The 20,546-nt window shown below is 46.6% G+C and overlaps 1 protein-coding gene across 1 annotated transcript in view; it reads right to left on the reverse strand.

Annotated features, from left to right (window-relative positions):
• Positions 1–14,459, reverse strand: part of LRRC56 (leucine rich repeat containing 56) — a 95,631-nt gene extending 81,172 nt beyond the window's left edge. The window contains exons 1-2 of the mRNA XM_074996001.1: positions 14,340–14,459; positions 4,709–4,776 (exon numbers count right to left, since the gene is read on the reverse strand). The gene's annotated coding sequence lies outside the window, so the exon portion shown is untranslated. The remainder of the gene's footprint in view (positions 1–4,708; positions 4,777–14,339) is intronic.
• Positions 14,460–20,546: the final 6,087 nt, after the last annotated feature.

Raw genomic sequence — 20,546 nt, forward strand, 5'->3', positions numbered from 1 at the left:
ATATGACAACTTTGAAGAGCAGTGACGTGTACACCTCATTGATACTCGTGAGTGGAATAAAGCAACAGCAGCAGCCATACCAACAGAGCCAGGACATCTCCCTTGCCCCCACTGTGAATGCCCATGCCGTTCAAAGCTTGGACTCCTCAGCCACAGGCGAGTTCACAACCAATGAGCCTGTGCAAGCCCAAGCTAGTCCATTCTTAATTAAATATATATAAATATGGATCTCAAGCACGGCCGTGACCAGAAGCGTGGGCCTTTGTTAATTCTCTGTTCCTCTTCCTGTTTTTTAAAAAAAAAAAAAAATGGGAAACACCTTTTGGACTGTCCCTGGCCATTAATTACTCTTCAAAGCTCACACACTGAGTATTACCAAAAGTTCTTGTCCACATCCTTTAAATAAGTTGTTGTTTTTAAAAACAGTACCTTCACAGATTGCTCCCTCTTTGTGTCATGGAAAAGGGTGAAACAGCATACTGGGATTGAAAGTTTTACCATTTACATGTCCCTTAGGCCACCTGCTGGTTTTTGGCTGCTCATGCTTTCAAAAAATTTACTCCATGCAGCAATGAGTCTAATTTCAGGTGTGGAAATGGAGTTCCGTATTATCTTCTCCATATGCTGCAGATCTGAAAATTCTCTATAAAAATAGATTTCTGTTTTCTCAATACAAGGAACGCACACTGAAGTATTTAATTTTTCCTGCAATTCATGATTATGTAATTATTCATTTAATGGCAGAATCACAAGTCACGACTGTGGTCCTTGCATTACCATCCTCACAAAGTGAAAGCGAAGAATGCTGTGTTTACTAAGGCTTCAACTCACAGATTGGTATAAAAGTCCTAAGTGAACTGTAAGTGCCTTTAAGTGTAATTCTGCGTAAGTGCTCTGCAGATAACCTCTTCTGGAAATATGACTGTTTGGGCAGCTGGAGTTTGCTATGATGTCATCAGAAAACTACTGTTACTTAATGAATCCCTAAAGGGAAAAACAATCCCCTGAAACCCTTATGTAATACGCAGCATCCCACACAACTCTATTTTAGCAGGTGTAATAAAAAAGAGCTAAAAATATGTTTTTTATACATAGCAATCGCTCTCAACAGGTCTCTTTACCTTGGATAACTAGATGTTACTGCATTAGTCTTTTGTTATTCTTAAGTACAGTGAAAGAAATGAACATTCCAGTAATGTTAGCTTGTTTTCAAACACAAAAGTGCAAAGAGCTAAGAGCAATTCTTAGATAAAACAATAATAATCATTCCATTCACATATTCCCTAACATTTCTCTTTTTCACAAAGAATCTGGACTATCAGGCTCTGATTCTTCTCCCACCTACATCACTGAAAGTCCAGTAACTTTCACACAGTCATATCCAATTTAGGTGTAACTGAGACAGGAATCGGGCCCTCTTCACCCTACAACCATATGAAGGCTGAATTCACCACATCACTGAAGCACATCTTTTACTTTAAGCACAGAGCAAATGATGTCAATGGTGATTAAGCCTAAGATTTAAGTTAAGTATGCATCTAAGCACTTTGTTGAAGTTGAGTTTCAAGTTGTTGGACCAAATTCACTCACGGTGTGCAATCTGATTTGGACCGTTGTTTATATTTTTCCTGTGTGAATTTACAACTTTTGAAAAGTACCAACTACTCTATTTATCTGCAGGACAGAGATAGATGCTGTAAAAGCTTCATCACATCTTCTCAGCAGTGTACATAAACTCTAATCTTGAGATGCCATTGGGGTGAAATCCACAAGGCCTATGCCCCACTTAAGTGCCACTTAAAACTACAAGAACAGGCAGTAAGTGCATTTACACAAGTCCCTTTGTAAGTGTAACTTTCACCATGAAGCAGGTCTTTGCTCACGAAAGCTTATGGTCCAAAATAGCTGTTAGTCTATAAGGTGCCACAGGACTTCTTGTTTTTGAAGATACAGATTAACTCGGCTACCTCTCGGATACTTTTCACCATAAGTGAGAGGTGTGTGCAGTCTTTAAGCTAATTCAGGGTGAAATTCACATCTGCATGACCCAGACGGGATTTGAACTAGCAACTTGGAATTGAAAGCTTTATTTGATTTTCTTACAAAATGTCATATAGCTAACCAAAAAGCAGCTCATTTTAAAACCATGAGCTTCTATTGTACATAAGTATAAAACAGATGCTTGTAGGTTTTAAGTGCACATGGAGTACAAAGCCTGCACACATACATAAGAGCAAGATATATAATACTTTGCCAGATCACTGATGAATGTGAGAAATTTTTACCATATATCCTGGAAACGCTTCTAAGTTAAATAATTATCTGATTAGTTGCAAAATGTTATTCTTTCTCCATTACATGTGCTATTAGGAATTGATAAAACAGTAAACCAAAGTTAAATAAATTGTTATAGCCTTTATTGTTAGCAGCCTATGGAGGTAGAATATTAGACAATGGTTATGCGCTGCTCTGTAAACAGCAGAGGATGTCAATGAATATAATTCCACAATCTGTGTTACAAGCCACAAAAGGCTACAAACATAGATTCACTGGCTACTGTGGCACAAAGTGGCCAAATAGTGCCGATAGAGAATTACTCTTGAATAGACAGACTCTCTTCTGGCAGAAATTTGGCAGAGGTAGCTAGCTCGGCTTGCTTCTGCACCAGCCTCTTTCCACACATAACAAAAGGAAAGGAGATGGGCTCTCTGGAGGTATGATGTGGAAAGCACAGGTTATAGAGAGCAGAGCTCTTCTACTTCTGATTCTTCAATGGTGTAAGACCATATACTAAGCAGTGGAAGTCTGTGCTGCCCACCCCTTCCTGTTCTAACTTCCACCAGGCAACCAACGATCAGGGAGCTATAACTGGCTTCCCATGGCTTCTATTCTTCACTACATCTGAGCACGGCTTGGATGTAGTGGAGAATCAGGGTAACAGTGCTTAAATTCTCCCTTTCAACACGGATTAATGGCTAAAAAGCATCAGTATACAGAAATTAAAATGTCATCTAGTTGTGTTCATCATTAACACATGGTAACCTCACATTGAGGATATACTGGGGAGGACAATCCTGGGGAAATAAAGTCATTTTATTAAAAGGTTTTCAAAAAACTTAGGAAATCTAAATTTCAACCATACTCCTCAAATCCATCCCCAACACATAGGTATTAATTTCAACCTTAACTTCAATTTAATGAAGTCTTTTGCCTGGGAGTACTCAATATACTTCTTTTTACAACTTGCCCTCAAAATCCAATCTCTGTCCCAGGGGTGGAGTCTGCAGATAACTGTATTCTCTTGAGTAAAGTTTTGATCTACCATTCAGTATTCTGAGAGTTCTTTCAATATATATTGGATCTTTTGTAATATTTAAAGGATAATAACCCAAGTACTAATTTCTCAGTTTACCTAATAGTCTCAGGCTACCCTTATGTACCAAAGTATTATTAAAGGTGAAGTAGCACCCGTTGTGCTGAACACTTTCCAAACTCAGAAGAAGATGCGGTTCAATATTACAGTTTTAGGCCCTGATCCTAAAAGACTTATTCATATGCTTAACTTTACACCCAGTGACTAGTGGGATTATTCATTATCACTAACGTTATGCAGGTGAGTAAAGATTTGCAAAATTGTGAGTTTAATCATTTAGCATATGAAGAGCCATGTCTCTGAGTTTCCAGTGCTTCACATTCCTTCTTCACAGCAGCTCTGTCAGAAAGTAGTCTGAGGTCTCCAAGTTCCTAATCAGTCAAACTAAGTAAGGTCTAAACTGAAGTTGAAATTACAGTTGTCTCTAACCTCATTTCCATATAGACTTTGGGTTTAGACTTGCTTTTGCTTAGAAGACTTAAATCACAAAATCCAAAGATATTGCCACTGACCCGAGACTGTAATGTTACGACGGACTGCAGAACTCAGACTGGATAATGCTGAATGCACCAGGATACCACAGCACATCCCACTTCTATCCCCGCACCACATTCAAATCTTTGGCTATGTCTACACGTGCACGCTACATCGAAATAGGCTATTTCGATGAATAACGTCTACACGTCCTCCAGGGCTGGCAACGTCGACGTTCAACTTCGACGTTGGGCAGCACCACATCGAAATAGGCGCTGTGAGGGAACGTCTACACACCAAAGTAGCACACATCAAAATAAGGGTGTCAGGAACAGCTGCAGACAGGGTCACAGGGCGGACTCAACAGCAAGCCGCTCCCTTAAAGGGCCCCTCCCAGACACAGTTGCACTAAACAACACAAGATCCACAGAGCCGACAACTGGTTGCAGACCCTGTGCATGCAGCATGGATCCCCAGCTGCCGCAGCAGCAGCCAGAAGCCCTGGGCTAAGGACTGCTGCACACGGTGACCACAGAGCCCCGCAGGGGCTGGAGAGAGAGCGTCTCTCAACCCCTCAGCTGATGGCCGCCATGGCGGACCCCGCTATTTCGATGTTGCGGGACGTGGATCGTCTACACGTGCCCTACTTCGACGTTCAACTTCGAAGTAGGGCGCTATTCCCATCCCCTCATGGGGTTAGCGACTTCGACGTCTCGCTACCTAACGTCAATTTCAACTTCGAAATAGCGCCCAACGTGTGTAGCCGTGACAGGCACTATTTTGTAGCTGGCGCCGCTACTTCGAAGTAGCGTGCACGTGTAGACGCGGCCTTTGTATAATACAAAAAAAAGAAAAGTTTACCTCTAGAATTCGTGTCTCTTACACATTTAATAACTGGAAATGAAAGTGTTGCTTCATCAGCATGTAGCCTGCAAAACAATATATATAAAAATTATTATTTGCCCATATTCTTGATAAGAAAGTAACATTAAAGAACATGTTTCAGGGCTCAATCTCATGCACTGGGAAATCACTGGAAAAACCTTTACTGACTTCAGAAGGCATTGGATCAAGCCATTAGATGCGTGCTGAGAATCAGAGCATGACTATTTTCTAATTAAAGGAATCCAGTTTGTCAATTCATCTATACTGACTCTACAGAATTCCACCATTGTGGCACTGTATATAAAATTGTATTTCAACAACAAATTGCTTGTAAAATGTAGAAGATTAAGGAACATCAACTCAAACCCCACATATGACATACTTAATAACTGTTATAAACAGGTTGGAGATCATCTTCAAATGAGCAGTTTTCATAAAGATATCTTGTCACTAAGAAATAATAATGAATAAGAACTAGAATAGCTAATCCCAGACATTTGTTAATAATGGAGTGCTTTATAGCCATGCTTCATTTTTCATTATAGCTGGGTCTACACATGAGCACCCTTTCGAAAGGGCGAAAATCGAAGTTCGGCGGTTGAAATAGTGGCCGTCGAAAGGGAGCACCCAATGCCATTATCAGATCGGCATTTTGATCCACTCTTTCAAAGTGCTGCCTCAGGTCTTTTGGAAGAGAGCGTCCACAGAGCTCCAAGCCCTCTTTCGAAAGGGAGGCAGGAAACACCACAGACAGGGTCCCATGTCCAACAAGCCCTTCTAGGGCCTCAGCCAGCTGCCCCCTTTAAAGGGCCCCTTTCTCCACCCTACACTCCGCACGAGCCAAGTGCTGCCCAGCCTTTCCCAGCCTGGCATAGCCCACCTGTGCCCACAATGGAGGCACAGCGACAACTCCTACAGGAGGACACCCTCATTATGGACACCCTGCTGGGAATGCTGTGCACCATTGCCACAGCTGCACCCAATCTCACCAGGTGGCTGGATGGTCCCCCTAGGGCACCGCTGGGCACCCCCCCGGGTGCCCTGATGCCTCTGGACCCACCCCAGCAGCACTGACTGGTGGGAGCGCGTGGTGCTGGGGCAGTGGGGTGAGGAAATGTGGCTGCAGAACTTCCACATGTTGAGGCAGACCTTCAAGATCTGCCACTGGCTCGCCCCTGCACTCCGGCACCAGGACAACTGCATGCGGCCAGCCCTCACCCTGGAGAAACGGGTCACGATCACTATCTGGAAGCTGGCCATCCCAGACTCCTACCGCTCCGTGGGACAACAGTTCAAGGTGGGCAAGGCCATTGTCGGGGCTGTACTTATGGAAGTAAAGTGGGGCTGGGTGACGCATCCCCAATGGGTCGGGGGGGGGGCTGGGGCGAGGGGAACCCACCACTGCAAGGGGCTGGATGGGAGGGGGGCAGAATGGGCCCGAGGCGGTGGGGGGAAGACGGCCGCCATACCTCCACTACAGCATGTGTTCCCCTCCCCTCCCCACAGGTCATCAGAGCTATCAACGCAATGCTGCTCCATAGGGTCGTCCGGCTGGGTGATCTGGACAACACCGGAGCCAGCTTTCAGGATCTGGGCTTTCCAAACTGCATCGGTGCTTTGGATGGCACGCACATCCCCATCCGCGCCCCGCCACGCACAGCCGGCCAGTACATCTATAGGAAGGGCTACCACTCAGTGGTGCTCCAGGCCCTAGTGGACGCGAGGGGACAGTTCACCAACATCTACGTGGGATGGGCCAGCCGCATCCACGATGCCCGGGTATTCCGGAACTCCAGCCTCTGCTGGCGCATGGGGGCTGGCACATTCGTCCCCCAGCAGGAGATCCTGGTGGCGGAGGATGTCATCATACCGCTTTGCATGGTGGCAGATGTGGCATACCCCCTGCAGCCATGGCTCATGAGGCCGCATGCGGGACACCTCCACACCCCCCAGGAGGCATTCAGTCAGCTTCTCAAACACACCAGCAATGTCGTGGAGTGGGCCTTCAGGCACCTAAAGGGGTGGTGGAGGTGCCTCCACACGCAGCTGGAGGTCGGGGTCCTCAACGTGCCCAATGTGATGGGCGCCTGTTGCATCCTCCACAATGTTGTGGAGGGAGATGAGGATGCCTACGTCCCCAGGGGGGCCCTCCGGCTGACGCCGGCTATGAGCAGCCGGGCACCACCCCCATCCGTCAGGCACCCTGGGACGGCCACCGCATTCGGGAGGCCTTCAGGCAGGCCTTTGCTGATGGCCACCTCTGAACCACATACACACCCACATCCACCACCCGCCATCCTCACCCCACCACCAGCACCGCACCCACACATCCACCACCCACCATCCCCCTGAGGAGCACAGCATGGAGTGGTGAACATTAAAATAAACATTGATCTAGACTTCGTGTTAACTATGTACAGGGGGTGGGAACCTAACTTGGAGAGGGGCGGGCAGCTCATTCCGGGGCAGGGGTGGTGGGCCACGAGCCCCGTTGGCCCCTGGAGCCCCTGCCTCCCTGGGTATGGGGTCCCCAGCGGGGCGGAGAGGGTGCAGTGAGCACCGGTAGGTAATGCCAGCGGGTGGGACTGGTGTGGGCTCAGTGGGGGTAGGGGAGCAGGCTCAGTAGGGGCGGAGGGTGAGGGCTCAGCAGGGGGAGCTGCCATGGGGGCCAGGAGGCAGGCAACGTTAGCCACATGGTCCCAGAGGGTGTGTCAATGCCCTCCAAAGTGGTCAGCAGCCTCCCCCATGCTGCCCTCCACCACTCCATCTCGGCCTGGGCGAGCCACAGGTGCTGTTCAGCCACCTCGGCCTGGCGCTGGCTGGCTGGGTCCTCCTCGGCCCAGCAGGGTGCCCTCCAGCCACGGCCCCGATGGCACGCCGTGTGGGATGGCATCCAAGCACCTCCAAGGGCTGTGGGGGAGCTCCTGGGGGAGGAGGGATGGTGAAGGCTCTCCCGGCCCACGGATGGTGCGGCTGTGTGGAGAGGAGGACAGTATGTCAGTAATGTGCCCCGGATGGACGGGACCTAGCTATGGCCCACTCAACTGAGCCTACCCTATGGGGCCCCCACCCCCCCGCAAAGGACACTGACCCCCCAAGGGGCACTGACCCACCCCCCTCAGGCTGGGCCTCCCAGCCTGGGGGTGCATCCAGGGGTCTGTTATGCAGGTGGCCCTTCCCAGCCTGCAGTGTGCAGGCCCCAGGTGCTGTCCAGCACTGACCGGCTTCCGCCCCTGTACAACTTGCTGCACTGTCCACTGAAGGTGGGTGCTGGGCATCGCTGGTGGGCGACTGCAAGGTGCCACATCTCATGTGGGGGGTGGCCTGTGTGCAGCCTGGAACCACCAGTCCTGTGTGCGGGTGACTAGCCATTGCGTCGCCCCCACCCTGTGGAGCAGGTGTGTGCCCCTCCCTGTACATACCGGAGGTTCCCTCAGTGACGTCCGGGGATGTCCAGCTCCCTACCACCCGACTGGAGGAGCAGGAGGGGAGGACAATGGTGAGGTTTCCCTCCTCACTCGACCACTCTGTGGTCACCTCCCCCTCCTGGGTCCCCGGTCCAGGCTGCTCCTCCTCCTCCAGCTGCAGCTCCTCAGCCAAGGTGTCCAGGAATGATGGGGACGTGGAGCTGTCCTGGGGCCCCAGGATGCCCTGGACCTCCTTGAAGAAGGGGCATGTGGCTGGAGCTGCCCTGGAGTGGCTGGCCTGGTCCCTGGACCAGGCACAGCCTTGCCACAGCTCCTTTACCTTGGAGCGTACCTGCTCTGTGGTACGCTCTTGTGGCCCCTTGTCTGGAGGCCCTGAGCCAGGTGGCCAAAGGCAGCAGCATTGCTCCACTTGACCCCCGTCTCATGCAGGACCTCCTCCTCCTTCCACAGGCCAAGGAGGTCCTGCAGCTCCCACTCTGTCCAGGAGGGGCTCTTTTTTTTCTCCCCCTGGGAGTCCTGTGGGGGCTCGGAGGGTGGACATGGGGCTTATGGGGGGATTGGCTGCTAGCCATGCTGCGGCGCTGGAGCATGTGCAGAGGCTGCTACTAGCACACTCTCAGCTTCCTGCCATGCGTTTCCTGCGTGTGTGCAGCTTTAAGGCAGACGGACACAGGGAACACAGAGCCCCACTGCTGACAGCTGGAGCGTTCCTGCGCTCCAGCTGACAGGTGCCATGGTGGACCCATATTTCGAAAAAGTGGACTGTGGAGTGTCTCCATGTGTACTCTTTCGATTTAGTATTTCGAAAGAGGACGATCTTCCTGATCTGGGATCGGGGTTCGGATTTCAATGTCTGCGCCCCATTCTTTCAATTTCCTTTTGAAAGATGGTGTTTCGAAAGATGGTGTGGACACTCCTCCTGCTCTTTCAAAAAAGGGCCACTTATTTCGATGTTTTGTGCATGTGTAGATATGGCTTATTTGTATTGTAATGGCACCTAGAAACCAAAGCCCTATTGTGCACCCTAAAAACACATAACAAAGAAACAGTCCCTGCCCCAAAAAATTTTACCATCTATGTTAAAGCAGGGGAAGGCACAAAGTAACCGTCCACTTTACTCACAATCTTTCATTCCAAGTAGGAAAAAAGACTAAAGCACCTGCACAGGAAATAACCATTACAAGAGGGACACAAACGCACACCTATATTTAAAAATGCTCTTATTTATTTGAGAATTATTTATGTCAGGCAAGAAAGTAAAAACTTATCTATGTTTGAGCTATGCACCCTTTATATCAAAGTGGGTTCCTGCTCTCTCACTTGATACCAACCTGATGATATGATCCTGACTATGCCAGTAAACCTTTACAATACAGGACCAAGTCCTGAACTAGTAGATGTAGTCTAATAAACTCAACTTCCCACTCATAGGCTGCAGCTACACATGAAGCTTTTAACAGCAAAACTGGTCTTTTTGTCAGGAAAAATGTGGAGTGTCTACACACAAAATGTGCTTTGTTGACAGTTTGTTAACAAAACCTGGCACATCCACCGGCAGCATCATACCGCTCCCCATTCAGGTGTAATGCCTCTCTCAACAGTTTTCTGTTGACAAAATAGCCATGTAGATGCTTGGGGCCCTTTTGTCAACAGACATGGCTTCTGGTTCACTGAGCAGCCCTGTTTGCTGAGCTCCCCAGCAGCTGTTCTGTTGAGAGAGGGCCAGGCAGTGTGGCTGCTCTTTGTTGACAGAGCAGATTGCTCTTTCGATATGCGTTTATGTGTAGACACAAATCAAATTCCAACTGGGATTATGACAACTATGTGTAGCTCAGCTGGCACTTGAAATTATCAAATACTACTTGGTGGATTTGTTACTGTATTCTGTGAACATTTAATGGTATGAAAAACACTAACTAGACCCAGTATTATTAGCATATTGAAATCAGGTGAATGCTTTTGAATTAGTTTTAGTGAGTTGCTCAAGGATGCTCTAATGCAAGGTAAACGTATCTAGAATTCTCACAAGTAAAAATCAAACCTTTCACATTAATATGAAATGTAGTGACTCCAAATTCAGGAATGTTGTTCATATTATTATGTAAAACTAAAATTTCGTACTATTGTAGGTTGAAAAGATTGGATGCTGTATTCTAGCTATGTCTCAACATATGTTTTAGTTAGACCGCGGAACAAGTAGTTACCCACCCTGAGGAAGCAAAACTCACATTTGGTCAAAGGACAACTCAGATACTGACTGTGATAGTGTTGTGAAAGATGACTTGCTGACATCACAGATTTTTTAGTCTTTCCACTGACACGTGAACACTTTCCTCTGGAAAGATACAGACCAGAAGATTTTGTTACAAATGAATTCAATAGGACTCTGGATCCTTACACCAAAACCTGCTGTTCTCCCTTCCTGCTACAGAAGAACGCATGATCAGCAGCTACTCATCTAATGCGTCACAGTCTTCTGCGGCACGGATCTATTCACACCTATTCCAGAAGAGTACACATTCCATTGCACCCTTCACACTTTATTCCAGAGCCAGTGCTGAGATATAATCATTAGTTCTATGCATTATCTGCTCTTCCTCTGTGCCTTGCCTGTAATAACGAATATAATCTAAAGCTCCAGTTCTCTACCAATAATCTAAATATTAAAGCTTAGGGACAGAATGCAAACGTCGAAAAAACTTCTAGATGACAACAATCCTGAACTCTGACAGGACTGCACACTACTTTCTTATTGAAGTACTTGTTCAGGCAAAGCCTTCAAGGGTTGTGTTTTTTTTGTTTTTTGTTTTTTGTTTTTTGAAGGAGGAAATGGAGAGAGTGAGAGAGATAGAGAGTGTGTTACAGAAGAAATGTTTTTTTAAAAATGCAGAAGTCCTACACATTATGGGTATTTTGTGAATTTTTAAAAAAACAAAATAAAGTTGTTTACCCCTAACTTTTATCTTTCACCTTTTCTTCTCTATCCACCATTGCTCTGCCTTCTTTTCATACCCATATCTCTCTTCTTATGGAAATTTTCATCCACTAGTCATACTTTCATCCATCTCCACTGGTCTTTAACAGCAAATGGGCTTTGAGTGCAATGTCTCATATGCTTGCTCCATGTCCTATTTAAACATTAAGATGCTTGTCCTCAATAAAAGGAGACTTTAAAGGCTGGCATATTCTATAATAAATGGAAGGAAAATTGTTGCTTCATCAACCACAAGAGCAGAGAATTGTGCACAGTGTGTCATAAAAATGTGACAGTACATAATGGCATATAACTTAGAACAATGTAATGAAATGAAGACTGAAGACAGCTTCCAGAGGACAAGGTAAAGGATTTAATAAAATAAAACTGATTTGCCTGGCAACAGTTATTTACTGAGTGCTAGAAATAACAGTAGTCTTTGTGGCCATATAAAGCAAACTGACTCAGTGTGGTGAGAAAAGTGTTTTAGCCTAGCATTGGATAAAAGGCAGAAGTCAACATTTACTATATTTTCGCCACATCATTAACTAGAAAGTATTGTTTGAAAAAAGTAGTCAGAATAAAAAAATGCAACAGATGTTTACATTAGAACAGTCACATTTGTTCCCATGAAGAAAACTATGGAATTATTCATGCAATTACTACACAAAATAAGTGCACAATATGGAGGCCATCTGTATCACATAGAAGGTTCGTGGCTGAACGCTGGCCCTGTTTCCTGGAACATAACCTCTTTAGCTGGAAGTTACGGACATCACCTGGACAATGTACCATTTTGTCGTGAACAGAAGGCATTCAAAACACTCTCCCAATAGTGCTTTGGAAGCATAGTACTGTATACATAAATTAACTATGGCACCACCCTATAAGGAAATTAGCACATCCTGTGGCGCTGAACCCCCATGAAGGTCTATGGGAGTTGAAGATGCACACTATCTATGCAGGATCAGGCCCATAACATGATTCAGGACCAGCAGTTGCAATTAATTAAATACTAATTAAATAAATGTCTGTTCATTTCAGAAACAACTAAAAATTATGAAAAATAATTTATTTCCATCTCTTAAAATAATCAGAGATAACTGAGTACATTTTGGGATTAACATGGTTTACTTATATTTCAATATGCTCTTCCTCAAACTTCTACAACTTGTAATGTATAATTTTAAAACACACAGATTAACAGTCAATCCTGAAACAAGCAGAAAACAGCAGGGAGGCATAGCTCAGTGGCTTGAGGATTAGCCTACTGAACCCAAAGTTGTGAGCTCAGTCCTTGAGGAGGCCACTTAGGCCATGTCTACACTAGCCCCAAACTTTGAAATGGCCATGTAAATGGCCATTTTGAAGTTTACTAATAAAGTGCTGAAATACATATTCAGCACCTCATTAGCATGCGGGCGGCCGCGGCACTTTGAAATTGACGCGGCTCGTCCCGACGGGGCTCCTTTTTGAAAGGACCCTGCCTACTTCGAAGTCCCCTTATTCCCATCTGCTCACAGAAACAAGGCAACTTCGAAGTAGGCGGGGTCCTTTCGAAAAGGAGCCCTGTCGGGGCGAGCCGCGCCAATTTCGAAGTTCCGCGGCTGCCCGCATGCTAATGAGGCACTGAATATGTATTTCAGCGCTTCATTAGTAAACTTCGAAATGGCCATTTACATGGCCATTTCGAAGTTTGGGGCTAGTGTAGACACGGCCTTAGGGAGCTAGGGCAAATAGATTCAAAATAGACAGATATACATACACACGTCAGGGATGGTGATAGGTCCTGCCCTGTGAGTGCACAGGACTGGACTCTATGACCTCTGAAGGTCCATTCCAGCTCTATAAGATAGGGCTATAAACATCCTGCATGAAGGATTTCTTTTCTCCAGTACAGTATGTGCTCTAGTGCAGGAACACAAACTGTCTTTGGTCTTAAAACCTTCAAATTTATTACACATATTCACTCCAAAGAGATTTTTGCTTCTTCTGAAAGGCTTGTCTAAATCAGTCTTCCCAGCCTTTTCAGACAACTGTATGAGCGTACCAAAACAGCAACGTACCAGCCACTGCCTGATGTCTCCTGTTCAAATTGGGCATATATTAGTAATAAATAATTAATAGTTCTTTACACTTTACAGAATTTTCTGTTCTCCAAAACTACAGGTTGAACTTCTCTAACCCAGAACTCTCTCATCTGACAACATCTGTAATCTGACATTATTTTAGTTAGCTGGATGACCGTTTATCAAGGGTGTGGCCAAGCTTCCCATAGTCCCATGAAGTTTGTTTCCTGCCACCAGTCCTGGCTCTCAGTGTTCTGTCCTGCTTTTTAGCTGTATTTTGTGCAGTTATTTAGCTAAATGTCTTCCAAGAGCCCAGTAAGCGGTGGAAGTGTTGGTAATGCTGCTAGACAATATTAACCTCCCATGGATTGGCAAATTCTCTCATCCATCACTGCTCAGGTCCCAAGGGTGCCAGATCAGAGAGGTTCAACCTGTATACAAACATCAAATACCTTTCAGAACCCTCCCATCAAGTAAACAAGTATTATCACTCCCATATTACAGATCAGGAAAGCAAGGCACAAAATAGAGGGGCACTTGCTTAGGGTCACACTGCACGCAAAGTCAGACCCAGAAGTTTCTGGCTGTGTGTCTTGTGTTCAAACTGTGAACTCTGAAAAGCACAAGGCTGGGATTTCTAGGAACAATGGCTTAATCGCAAGTGGTATGGAAAGCTGATAGCAGCCTGCCTTGCACCACGTGCAGCACAGAGACATACATTCAGATACAGGCCGTGCGGAGGACCCAGTGCCAGCAGGGCTGCCACACAGCTACACATTACCAGCCATGGCCTCCTGCCACTGTGTTGGCACATCAGCAACTTCACACTGAAATAGCCTCATGCCAGGAGGCGGCGCCACAAAGACTGAACCAGGCTGGCCCAGACTGGGAAAGGAACCGGGTCACCCCTCAGAAGGGAGAAGGCTCCCCCAGCCACCCGGATGGGCTGACCCCCTCCAGCGCTGGGCACAAAGGGGCATCCCAGAGCCACGTGCCTGCTTGGGGCAAGGCTGCCAGGGGCACCGGGAGCAGGTCCTGCTGGATCCCTTTTCTGCCACCCCAAGGTGGCTGTGCCCTGACCCGCTGGTACACACACGCGCCCGGGGGGCAACCGGCCAAGGGGTTTAGGCTCCTACCTGCCGCTTCTCCCCTGCTGCCACCGGAGGGGGAAGGCGCTCAGCACCTCTGCCCCACATACACACCGGCCCACAAGCGGAACGTCTCTGCGGCGGCGGGGCTGCGCACCCCCGTCCTGCTCCCCTCACGGCTCCCAGATTCGCGCGAGCAGCGGCGCAGGCCTCAGGTTGCCCGGGCAACAGGCTAATTTGAATACGCTCATTAAATATTCATGCGCGCTAGTCCCTCCCCCCCGGCGGCAGGGGCCGGAATAGTGGCCGGTCAGCGGCCCGCGCCAGGCGGCGGGGTCTGCTGTGGCTCCTGCTGCCGCTGCCTCTGCTCACCCACCTCGATGAGATGCCCACCTCTCCCTTTCCTCACCCCAGCCCGCTTCTCCCCCGACTTCCGCCTAATAGCAACCTCCGCACAATCCCCTCCCTCCCCACTGCCGGTGCAGGAGCAGCCAGAATCTCTCCCCTCCACACAGCCCCTTAGGAGTCACCTCTGTTCTGGTGCTCGCCCTCTGCACAGGCTCACATTCCCCCTCCCTGCTTTACTCTCCTCTAGTCCTCTCAAACCCATCCGCCCCATTGCCATTCCCACCCCCAGCCAGACTAAGGCCTCCTCCAGCTCTGTTCACTACCACACACACACTTACATACCGCAGCTCCAGCCTCCTCATTGCCACCCTACCCAGTGCCCTTCTACCTCTGCCTGAGTCACCTTACACAGGCCTTACTATGGCCATCATTGGTTTCCCTGCTACCCACATACCCTGCCACACACACTTGTGCCTGATGCCTCATACACCCTCCTTTTTTCTGCCTTCACCGACCCTGGTCCCACCCACACACATATATTCCTGCTTTTGCATACAGAATTGTCCAGCTGTTTAGAGCCTTCCCTGTGATGTCCCTCACAGATGTGAGGGGTGAGCTGGACTTTACATAGGGCCACATTATTTTTCCCCCTATCTCAGGTCCCTGCTTCTTCCCTTCCCCTGACCTGCCCACCTGTGGGGTGCCACTGGAAGCCCAGTGCCAGCTACAGCCTCTGCCAGCCAGCTGGCAGCAGCTACATGGGAGGAAAAGCAGCAGGCCTAGCTGCTATCAGGCAGAGGTGAAAAAATACCCCAAAAGTCGCTTGAGTGAAAATGCAGCTGCGTGGGGGGTGGTGGAGGGGAGGGGGCGTAGAATGTAGTTAACTACTCGTTACCTGTGCCCTGCGTGAAAGCTACTTAAATAAAAGTACACACTTATATCACATCTAAATTGTACTCAAGTACCCAGAAGTGAAAGCAGCTGCACTTTTACTCAAGTAACTTTTTGGGTACTTTTTCCACCTCTGTATACAGGTGCCACAGCAGCTCTGAGACCACGAAGCGACTCTGCATGGGAAATCTCTGCTGCCTCATTGAAACCTACCACATTGGTTACTGACATCCCCTTAGGACTCTAGGTAAGCATGACACTTGTGTACCTGGAACCTGTCACCCCAATGCCTGATATTTAACAGCACTATGTATGCCCACCATACACACATCCCAGCCTCCTTATTCCAGCTGTGACTGCTCCCTACACCTACAAACACATACACACAACCTCCTCACCGTGGATCTAATTCCCTCACCTCTGTCCCCATCTTCACACCCATACATGCCAGAGGTGAATCATCGGTCTTAACTCTGCCCCCATAAGGATGCTAGTATGCCAGCACCCCCTCTACTAAAATATACCCATAACTATTCCTCAGCTTTTCCTTCTGCTTCCACTTCACCACCCCACTCTATTATTTGTGTTATAGGACTACATAAAGACCCCAGCCAGTGTTCCCTGTAAGCTGTGCACTTCTGTGGCTGCTCAAGAGAGATCCAAAGATTCCCCAGGTAATTTACACAGCACCCACAAGAAGCGCTTTTGTTTCTACTGATGGTACACATAAAAATTTATTACACACATCAAAGGAAAAGATTAGAGGCAACACTGTCCCCAACCAATTTCAGTTTGCCAGGCACTGGAAAAGCACATTAGTAACAGAGAATTCCCACCCCAAAATGTTTGCAGTCTAAACAGACAAGACTGAAAAAGAGAAGGTGGGGGACAAGACAAACAAATCAACTCACGCTAATAATAAGCTAAGAATAGACCTCAGGTCCCCTGAGTCCTAGTTCAATACCCTCCCACTTGGAGTGCACTGCCTCAGCCTGTTCCTTGCTAACTGTTGTGGAAGTCGGACATGTTTAAACAGGGAAATTTGGTAATGGATGTGCTGAGCAGCTAGTATCCATGGTGAGGAGAGTTAAGACTGTGGTATGTGACCTTGTGTACAGTACTTGTGGTAGCCTTATACTTCATCAGAGAACTATCTTCATCAGAGAGCTGTGCATGAACTAATCTAATACACCTTCTTATGCACGATCATAAAAAGTCTGCTTCTTACAATTAAACAGCATGGTTGATGTTGGAATTAAACCTCACATGTAATACAAACAAATATACAATGCAGGTAGTGTAACCCTATAAAGTTGATTGATGCTGCCTATTATAAAATCTTGTTTTCAGTTGCTTATATACTTGCCAAATTTAAAGTGGCTGAGCTGAAATTTTCCATGGCAGGTCTTTGCTTCAGGCTGTTTTTTGGGGAAAGTTTCAGTTAAACTAATTCATCTGTTTCTCAGAACAAGGTTAGGGGAAAAAGGGTATACTGTACAACCATTTCATTGAGAAGCTAGTACCTCCATGCCCTGGAGCGGGGATTTGAAATGATAGGAGGATTGCCTTTACATGTTATGGATGTACTTATTGCTCTTCCCTTGAAAATATGTCCAAGTTTGATCAGACTATAAGGTTATAAAAATCATAGTGCACACATGCTAATAGAGACTTGCTAAAGCTAAATTCTCTAACCCCCACAGCTCCTATATATGATCAAACTATGCATACACCATCCCCACTAATTAGATGAGCATGATGCCTCTCAAGGCTGCAAAAATTCATCAGGTCTTACCCTGCTATTGCTCCTCGTGACTATAGAGACCACTATGGCACCAAGAACCAGAATTGGAAGCTAGGTGACTAGCTCTCCTGTGCTCCCAATTCTTGCCTTGCTGGAGGAGGAAGAGGAGGAGGAGAAAGAAACTGTGTGCCTGACTCAGATGCAGAGAAGAGAAGACTTGGGTAAAATATAGGGAGAGGAGGATAGGAGCCTGGGAGTATGAACAAGGTTAGGAGCTGGGAGTATGAAGAAGACAGGAGCAGATGGAGGCAGAGGAGGAGGTGTGATAAGAAAGCTGTTGGAAGGAAGTTGTGGGAGAACCAGGCAGGCCAACCAGGGGCTGGGAGGGGGCAAAGAGGGCAGTTGCCCCAAGCCCCTTTGAAGTATCTCAGCAGTGCTGCTGTGCTGCTGAATGTGACTGTGAGGCAGTGCAGCAGTCTGGGCTGTGCAGAGGGCTGACTGCCCTAGGCCCTGCTCCTTCCAAGGTGTATAGCTGGCCCCCCTCCCATCTTGCCCTGAGGCCCATGGTCGCTGGCAGGCCTCTGGAGCGAATATTGGCAGAAGTAAAGCATATGGAAAGGAAACAGAGGAAGAAGGCATAGAAAAGGGGCAGAGGACTGGAGCTGGTGCGGGAGGATAGTCACAAAGTGGGGACAAGGCAGGATTTGGGTGGGAAGTAATGAATAGGGTCTGATGGGGATAGATGGCTAGTGGTAGAGGAGAAGGAGATTACTGAGGGACAGGGGCAAAAGTGTCTGAATGAAGTGGTTTTTACCCATAAAATCTTATGACCTAATATATTTGTTAGTCTCTAAGGTGTCACTGTGCTGCTTGGTATTTAAATAACCACTAGAGATCACTCCTTTGAAGAACATGGAATTGAACCTTCTATTCCTGAACCCTGCATTCCTTCCCCATCAGCCATGAAACTCACTGGCAAAATGCATGTCTCTTTCACCACACCCCTCTAATTTTAATTTCCTCATCATTACAGCATCTCACTGCTTCAAAAACATACATTTATCTTCACGCTGGCACTGGGAGGGAAAGTGGCATCATTCTGATTGCAGAGATGGGAATTAAGGCATAGTGCCATTAATGTTGAAAGTATCCGCTAATTTTAGGTGCTCAATTTGAGATGTTGTGACATGTTTTTTTTAAAAAGAAAACAAAAACAAAAAACATCCTTAGCACTTTATTTGTTCCCATTGCATTCAGTTGCTGCAGTGAGAACCCATCATTTCAGCAAACCTGACTGCAAAAGCTCGAATTAGGGACCCTGAAAATGAGAATCACAGTGGCCAACTGTTGAAAAGGCTGACAGAGGTGACTTGTCTCAGAATCACAAAGGGTCTCTATGGGGCAGAGTATCATCTTTTATGTACTCCCCAGTCTATTCCATGCATGCTGTGTTGCTCTGGAATACACATGTTCAGTTCTCCATCTGAAATATACAGGAAGTGATCATTTTTGAAGCTTTAAAATTAAGTATGCCCACTAAATTATATTTGAGCTACAAGGGCAGAATTAAAGATGCTTTAACACTGCTCCAAGTCAATAACTCAATTCATTGGTTGCTTTGCATGAAATGAAAACATATACAACATTCTATAACATTAACTTGTGATGTCCAGAGGTTTAATGTGTGAGTTTAAATGATGTATCTAAAGCAACTTTTTCTTCGGAATAAAAATTACCAAGCTAGTTTCTCCATTCGCAGCAAGAGAAATAGGAAGGCCAGTATGGGCCAGATCCTTGATTACTGTGTCAGCCTGAACCTAGTGCAATTTAGACCAATGTCATTTAGCACTATACCGCTTTCATCATACCGTGGCAAGTGTGTTAGAGTCCAACCACTGCTAATGACTCTTGGATACAGTATCGCAAAGAGAACGCTAAATGCAAGGAGAGCACTTAAAAATGAACCTTAGACATGGGATCAGTAAATGAACCATCTTCAGGCCCCATAGTTGACCAACATCAGGAAATATCAATCAGGGGCTGATCTCTCTCAGGCTGTGTCTATACTTACCAAAACTTCAAAATGGCCATGCTAATGGCCAGATTGAAGAATACTAATGAGACACTGAAATGCACATTCAGCCCCTCATTAGCATGCCGGCAGCTGCAGCACTTCAAAAGTGCTCACAGGAATAAGGGGATTTCGATGTTGGTGGGGTCCTTTCGAAAAGGACCCCAGTGTAGATGAGCTGCACAGGAGCTAACTGCAGCACTTTTGAAGTGCCGCGGCTGCCGGCATGTTAATGAGGCGCTGAATATGCATTTCAGCTCCTCATTAGTAATCTTCAAAATGGCCATTTGCATGGCCATTTTGAAGATTTGGGGCACATATTGATAGACAGGGAGAAGATACGGGTCAATAAGTTTATTTTGTTGCCACTGTTCCCTCTTTTCAAGTTGGACCCAGTGTAAGAATCCAATTTAAAAATCACTTTCCCTGTTATGCTGAATCAGGACATTTGTTTTAGCTTTTGAGAAGAGCATATGTGAATTTATAAATTATAATATGAAAGGAAAATTTTGTCAGGAAATATACAACATACTGTAGAAAGCCTTCACCTTTCAGGCTGGTATTTTTAATCCAAGTTGGAATGGTGAAAATAATTTCTTCCTTCCTCTGCTCCTTCAAACAAATAAACCAAGATGTTAGTTTGTTGAAGCAACCCAGAAATACTGTTCAGAGTAAAGGAGGAACCAAGTACTTTCCCAAGACTACATTGGGACCAGACCTACGGTGTGTCTACACGGGCACAAATTTTCAAAATGGCCATGCTAATGACCATTTCGAAGATTGCTAATGAGGTGCTGTACTGAATATTCAGTGCCTCATTAGCATTAGGACGCTTGCAGCCACGGCACTTCAAGAGCGCCACTTTCAAAAGCGCGCGGCTCAGAGCAGCTACACAGGGGTCCTTTTTGAAAGGACGCCATACATTTCGAAATCCCCTTCTTCTGCTCAGCTGAAAGGAATAAGGGGATTTCGAAAGGTGCAGGGTCCTTTCAAAAAGGACCCCGGATACCCGCACCATGGCCAGAAGCATCCTAATGCTAATGAGGTGCTGAATATTCAATTCAGCGCCTCATTAGCAATCTTCAAAATGGCTATTAGCATGGCCATTTCAAAGATTTGTACCTGTGTAGACACACCCCTAAGGTGCGTCTACACTTGCATTCCTCTTTCAAAAGATGTATGCAAATGAGGTAAATAAAAA

Source organism: Carettochelys insculpta, chromosome 6, assembly GCF_033958435.1.
Source record: "Carettochelys insculpta isolate YL-2023 chromosome 6, ASM3395843v1, whole genome shotgun sequence".
NCBI classification, from domain to species: domain Eukaryota; kingdom Metazoa; phylum Chordata; order Testudines; family Carettochelyidae; genus Carettochelys; species Carettochelys insculpta.